The sequence below is a fragment of the Nuphar pumila genome, chromosome 2 (genome assembly GCF_984573655.1).
Source record: "Nuphar pumila chromosome 2, dmNupPumi1.hap1.1, whole genome shotgun sequence".
Classification (NCBI taxonomy): Eukaryota; Viridiplantae; Streptophyta; class Magnoliopsida; order Nymphaeales; family Nymphaeaceae; genus Nuphar; species Nuphar pumila.
This window is the reverse complement of record NC_143250.1, coordinates 15,665,955-15,673,989: the sequence shown is the minus strand read 5'-3', so window position 1 is coordinate 15,673,989 and position 8,035 is coordinate 15,665,955.

The following is an 8,035-nucleotide window of genomic DNA, read 5'->3' as shown; positions in this document are numbered from 1 at the left end:
ACAAGTGGGGGAATTTCTTTTACAAGACCTAACTCCACTAGGTTTGAGAGTTATGAGCTCCTGAATAGACAACAGGGTACTAGGATCAGACTGGGTCTGGATTGGGTTTTGGGTTCGGTAGAAAACATGGTTCTCTCTATAAGGATATGGTTTGAGGCTGTTTTTAGAGGGTTGATTGGGGACATGTGGGAGCACTTATGATTGAAATTTTGAGTTTATATCAGGTTGAGTTAGGGAGATCTGACTTACGAAAGTTAGGTCAAATTTTGCAATTCACATTATGCATAATAGGTTGGGTTTTTGGAACCGATTTGAGTCTAAGGGATGCAACATGGGTTTGACCTTAGGTTAAGGATGGTTTGACTTACTGGGACTTAGAGAGAGAACTCTTGAGAGAGTTTGCTACCAATCCAAAGGTCCAGGGGATCGTCTGGGTGCAAAATTGTATAATAAGGGTTTGACCACTGCCAAGCTCGAGTCCACCATTCATATTAAGTTGGGCCAAGGTACCAAGGTTCAAACCAAGGAGGGTCTGTTGATGCAATAGGGTTACAAAGAGAGTGAAGGCCTTACCTATTCTTAGAAGAACGCTTGAGAGATGTTACCTAAGGGTGTCTAACTTTAAGGTATGATCAAGAATTCTTCTTCTACTTTTAGATTTTTATTAGGAAAAAAGTTGTAACTTGTGTAAAAGTGTTACTACTCTTCTACACTCTCTATATACCTTTATTTTGTGTCTTGATGAATTAAAAAATAGAATTGAACTTTCGTCTCTCTTTTCTCTCTCAAAATCATCGCTTCCCTCTCAATTCATGCCCTAAGGGTCTCTCTAACTCTATCTCTAACTCTCTAAGCCCTTAAGATTCTCTCTCTCCTTGGTCTCTAAAACCTCTCTCACGTTTCACTCTCTCTGCAACCCTACTACATCTAGATCAGACCCTCCTTGGTACCTTGGCCTAAGCTAAGGTGAACGTTGGACTCAAGCTCGATGGTAGTTAAACCCTTGCTGTCCCATTTTGCACTCAGATGACCCCCTAGATCTCTGAATTTGTATCTGACCTTCTCAAGAGTTCCCTCTAAGTCTCAATGACTCAAACCATTCTTAACCTAAGCTCAAACCCACATTGCACCTCTTAGACTCAAACCAGTTCAAAAACCAACATATTCTACATGTTGTGAATTGCATAATTTGACCTAACTTTCATGAGTCAAAACTTCCTAACCTGACCTGATCTAAGCCCTCAAATTCAACCATAGGTGCTCCCACATGTCCCCAATCAACCCTCCATAAATCAGCCTCAGACCCTATCCTATTAAAGAGAACTATATTTTCTACCAAACCCTAACAACTCCTGAACCCAGTGGAGTTGGACCCTGAGTATATTTCAATTTAGCATGGGATATTCATGTTTATGTAAAAATCCTGATAAATTTGCAAGAAATTCAAAATCTCACCCGTTCTTAGTATGTCGTGATCTTATCATATGACTCATTTTTTTATTTTAATTTTTACATGTTTTTACATTTCTTTATTTTTGAAGTATACCAAAGTTTCTTGAAATAAAAAAAATAAGAATTGCAGCAATGATCCAAGCCATGGTTAGGAAATGCTCAAAAGGACCTGGATCCAATAAAAAACCATATGTACATTGGGTAAAAAGGATCATAACACATTTTATATGGGTTTGGACCCATTAGGATTCAAGTCAGGTTCAACTTGAATCCAAATATCCAACCATGTAGCACCCAAATGGGATCTTGTGACAAGCTGGACTTGCCCTGAACCCACATAGATCTGACATCTGTGTGTGTGTGTGTGTGTGTGCATGTGTTAATCGGGCTCAGAAACAAGCCTAGCCACTCATGGATCGGCTCATAAAGAGCTCATTCGAAATTGTAAAATAGCTAGGCTCGACAAACTGAATATGAACAATAGGTATTTGGCTCAGTTTGACTCGTGTAAGTGTGTTAGGTTGTAAGAAATATACTTTAAGCATATTTTACATATTTTTTTTTGTAATCCTATTTCTTCCAGATTTAAAACCATGTGTTTTTCATAAATAAGCTAGCTCGTGCTTGGCTCGTTTAATACTCTGCACATTCTCGAACTCAGCTTGGTTCGGCACAATAATGAGCCAAGCTTGAACACTTGCAAGGTTCAGCTCGTTTACCGGTTCTACGTGTTAGCCCAGTATCATTGATGACTTCAATGTATTATTAAAATATGGCCCCCATTAAAATGGTCTTCAAATTGGTTAGACCCTCAACCGTGTTTGAGTTCAAAAGAATGAAGCTATGTCCCAAAGATTCACGACGTGAGCTGGACTCGCAAGTTTTAAAATTTCTTGGAAAAATAAGACATGAGGACACCAAATTGTATAAATTTTTTTTAATATTTTTAATAACAAAATATAATTTTATTAGGTTTTTTTATTTGAATATGCTTTGTTAATTGTGATGTTATCATAAGATCTTCCTAAGTCTATAAAAGATATCATTTTGGTGTATTTGATATAAAAATGAAGAATTAATCTTGTCTCTCACACTCTCTCTTACCATCTTGTGAGTTCATACCCCTTGGCTTGTCTCACGTCTTTTAAGGGCTCTCATTTTGCCAATTGAAAGTGATTAGATCATCGTTGAGTTTGATTTGCCTAACCAAATCTCAATTTTATAATATCCTTGTGGGATGATATAAATTTTACAAACCGAGTATATTTTTCATAAACCCAATCCAACCTGCACAAAACCCATTTCAAACTGAAACTTATCTTAATTATTTATCTCAATTTACAAAGCCTTTGATCCTGAAGTTTGGTTTGTGCATTCATTAAGGTGTCTAGATTAATCTCTTATTTTTTTGAATTTTTTTTTCACACCATTTGATCATACTAGATTTTTTATCAAACTCTATCAAAACAAAACTAACCTATTACTTAATTTTGACTTTGACCCAAACTTTAACCTAATACAGCCCACATAAACCCTAAAACTTAAACCTAGGCTCATAAAAATGTATTAACAATGGGTGTTCTGTGTTCATCTCAACTTGGCTCATGTAGGCCAGTAGAAAACCCTTCACATAACTACTTCAGTCTTAACAAAACCATGGTTCAGGTCAAACCTTGTTACATACATTGATTTTAAGAGCTAACACGATCTGGCTGTTCCACAAACATTGTGACAAATATCCCAAGATTTATGAAAAGCCTGCAAAAATATCTTGAGAAATTACATGAAAGTTTTATACTTTAATTTTAATTTTTGGCAATATTTTCGAAATATCAAGGTTGTGTTTTAAATGCAATATTTATGTTTTTTATCAGCTATTTATCATGAAAAGGGTATGTTTTTTAATTTTAAAATTTTTATTTGTATTTTTTTATAAATGGTTATTTTCATATTTTTAATTTATTGTTTATTGCTGATATTTTGCCAGCAAAAATATGTTTTTTTTTTTAATTCCATTTCTTGCTAGTTTTAGGCTGCCGATATTTTGCTGCTTATAACTTTTGTCATTATGCAATCTATAGGCCTAATGGACAGATTTATAAAAAATAAGAAAAATGGACTTTGGATAGTCGGACCCGTGCCCACATCCACTCGCTATCGGGCCACAACAGCGCCCGAACGCTTTGACCCGGAAACCTGCCGACCCGCGCCCCCGTTCCGCGCGCAATTTTTTCAACACGGCTTCGGTGGGCCCACGATCGCTCGCACGAAACGCTCTGTACCCGACACGTGTACGCGAGTATCCAGCTTAGCTCAAAAACGCGTGGTCCGCAATACTCGCGACGGCCGGCTGTGTGGGGGCCCACATGGGCCAGCTTGCGAATGAGTGGGACGGCCACGTACCGGTCACGGTGGTACGGCCGACTGGTTGCCGGCATTGGCTCGTGGAGTTTGTTTGCGGCCGCACCGCGGATTAACTGCTGAGAAGGTTTCGGCGCACCAATTCATTATTAGTCACGGCTTCTCACGATTGTCCACGTCACCACAGATCATACCCAACGATAAATAAAAAATTACGATTATACCCTTGTAGTGGTGATAGGTTCGGTTCTGCTTAAATTACAAAAGAGCCCGCCACCTTTGTTGGAAATAAATTGCTCAAAGCGGCAAAGGTGATTTCTTTTTGTAATTTATAGAAATTAGAGTATATCAGCAGATGAAGTATGATAAGTGTGACAAGCACGGGAGGTATTTTGAAACTAAAGTGAAAAACACGGTATTTTAGTATGATATTTTAAATGGCAAAATATCTTGGTATGTTTTTGTTAAAAAATGTAAATATCACGATGTTGCCATGATATTTATGTTTTATTATAATTTTTTGGTGAAAAGGGTGATTTTTATTTTTTATGTATTTTTATTTCTTCTTACAGGTATATTCTTCTTTTTTTTTTTTGTTCATTTATTTATGTCGATGAAGCAAGGGGCAAAGATTTTCAATTTCTTATAAGAATTTGGCCATCATTAATTTGCCACTTTAAACATTTGCTACGTTGAGTGTAATTATCCTTTTCAATTGTTTTTTCAACCAGAGTTATACTTTACAAAATGCTAATTTCCTAACAAAATTGTGATTTTAGCATGCATTTATCATTGTGTTTTTGTGTTTTTTATATTTTTATTCTAATTCATATAATATCAAAGTTTTTATTGTATGGGAAACGTACTTTTAAAATTATCACAACGTTGTCTTTTGTCAAGAAAAACCTGGTAGGGACATTTATGCCTATGGTTATAGTGACAAAAGTTAAAAACGGCAAAATATCGATAGTCAAAAACTAAAGAAAAATTGAAATGTTTTTGAAAAATTTGCATTTTTTCGCAAAATCTTGGTAACAAAAAATATATATATATATATATAATATTTTTATAAGAAAATATAAATAAACAATATTTAAAAATGAAAACCATGCAGTTTTTTCATGATAAATAGTCGTTAAAAACATAAATATCGTATTTAAATCATAATATTTATATGTTTTGATGACAAAATTATGAAATTTTGAATATATCATGACAAATTACCGTTTAAAACGTTCAAGTAATTTCTCGTGAGATTTTCATAAATCTTGCGATATTTGTCACTATGCCGCCATACTTTTCTTAGAACACATTAATCTTGCTGTCATATAAAAACTGCCTGGTTATATCACAAAGATAACTGGACGTGAAGACACGTGACACAGGTTGGACTCGCAAGTTTGAATTTTTTCTAGAAAATAAGACACAACAACACAAAATTTTCTAATATTTTAATCAATTAAAAAATATGTTTTTATATTTTAATGGTAAAATATGCAGTGTTATTGAAAATATTAAAAAGTATCAAAATATTATTAAAGAATGCAAAAATAACAGTTGTACATGTTCGTGAGAAATTGAAAATTGTTTTTCTTGTATTTTTATTAGCAAAAATAAATAATTTTAAAAAGAAATATTATAATTTTAATAAGAAATAAATTATAAAAATGTGTCAAAATATTCATTTTCCCAGTTAATAATAGCTCATATATTATAAAATATCACAATAAAATTTGGGGCAATATATTGTGATATTTTCAAAATACCAACAATATTTGTTACATTAGGTCTGGCATTAGTAAGGGCTAAGGTGTATGAGTTTGGAATAAACCATTTAATAACCAGAAAGAAATGCAACAATGAAAATAAAGTCATTAATCTAAAGATGGTTCAACCTTCACTAGAATGGTTACAAGTAGGGATGGCAGTGGACCTAGGTGGGAGCGGAGGACAAGGTATCCACCCTCAACCCGTCTTAAAATTTTGCCCTCCATCTTTGCATGGGTTTTCATTTTAATCTTCATCCCCGCTTCATGTCCTCCATTACTGGTTCAAACTGTGCGAGGTGAGAGTGGAACCTTATTTTTTCGGTCTTTTTATTGTTGTTGTTGTTGTTGCTGCTGCTACTGTTAAATGAAGAAGAGTAACTAGCTTGGCTCGTCAGAAAAAGAAAAGAGAGATTCAATAAAGGATTTATGTTAGGGTTAAAATATATATATATATATATATATAATTTTATAATATGCATAAGGGTATGATAATATTTTCTTTAATGAAGATCGGGGATGGGCCGGGCCGGGCCGGGTAAGGCGGGAAGTTAGAGTAAGTCTAATCTGGCCTCCATCCCCAGTCCAAACAAAGCTGGGCGGTTTTCCCCTGGTCTATTACAACTAAGAAGGTATCATTGTAGTTTGGTCTCTAGTTATTTAATCATTGGATCCCACAACAGAGCTGGGTTTGAAGTTTGAGCCTTAGAGAAAATTTTGCTGTGAAATACAAGCAAAAAGACAGAATCTCTTGTCACCAAGTTTGTCATTTATGACAAAAAGATTATTGTCATTTTCTGCATAAAACATTTCAATAAATTGACAAGAACAAAATCTCAAGATGGTTCCACAACCAAGAAAGAAAAGAAGATATTTTTGTAAAATCAATTTCACAAAAACACAACTTACTTGCCTAACATTATTTGAAAAAAGAGTGAGGATCAGGTCAGAGACAGCTCTAAAGGTAATCCGTCAGAGATCGCTCTAGCAGTGTTATCAGCCCACAGTATCGGCAGAATATGGATATGATTCACCCCTGAATCAGCTATTTTTAAACAAATGCAAAAAAAAAAAAAAAACTAAAAATATTCTTTTATTTTAATATTATTTGAATGGTTTTAACACGTTTTGATTGACATATAATATTTTTTTATTATTTTTCTGGCTGATACAGAATGATTCATTTGAGTATCGGTATCGGGCCGAATACAGGTGAATCGGTGGCCCAAAGCCCATACCGATACTGACAACATTGTTCTCTAGTACTGTTCATTTACATAATGAATGGCCTACCAAACACCATCATGTTTTTTTTGTCTTAGATGGGTTCCACAAATTTTTTTGAAGCCATTGATGATGATGAAGGGCATCTAAAGTATACAAAATAAACCAAAAATGATCACAGGATGAACGGTGAAGAGGCAGCTCTGATGGACTGATTACCTAATCCTGTCTCTTTTAGAAAAACCACAACTAATTTGCAGGTGATGGGACCCAATCATGAAATGATTTCAATAATGGAATCCTTAATGTGACATTTAAGGGCTACGGAACGAGCATGAATCATGTCAGAGGTAGCCTTGAGCAGGGGCCACTTGAATGTCATTTATTCACAAGTTAAACAACACCCCCACTTGAGAATCTTTTTTAATTATTTTTTAGCCGATTCAAAACGATTCACTTGAGAATAGGTATTAGGGGTGGCAATCGTGTCGGGTTGGCGGGTCGACCCGACGGGTTGGTGGGTCAGCATACCTCAACCTCGAACCCAACCCGTTTAATAAACGGGTAACCCGACACGACCCGCCAACCCATTTAATAAATGGGTTGGGTCGGGTAAACGGGTTCTCAGGTTCGCGGGTTGACGGGTCGGGTTGGCGGGTTGATGGGTCGGGTTGGCGGGTTGGCGGGTTGACCCACCCGCCTAACCCATTTATTAAATGGGTCAGCCGGGTTGGCATACCCCCAACCCGAACCCGACCTGTTTAATAAACAGGTTACGCGGGTCAACCCGTTTATTAAATGGGTTGGCTTAAGCCCAACCGGAACCCGCCTAAGAGGCGGGTTGGCGGGTCGTGTCAGGTTTTGCCACCCCTAATAGGTATGGACCAGTTCACCCCGATACTGACAACATTGATCTAAAGGATTGCTGGATCTGTCAATATCTCCCTAATTATCTTCTCTTTCAAAACCAAAACTCTCTAATTATCATAATGAATTTCTTATACTAAATCTTTAGTTAGGGTCAATTATAGGAGTTAATGATTATTACAAACATTTGTAGGTACAACTGCCTTTGGATCGCCATACCGAAAAAAAAAAAAATTTATGAAAGATTTTTTTTTCCAAAAACTCAATTTTTTGGTAGAAAAGGTTGCTCTACTTAGAAGGGGTAGAGGTAGAGTAACCCCTCACCTTAAAAGCATTTCCATTCCATTGGCTACATTTTCATCTCT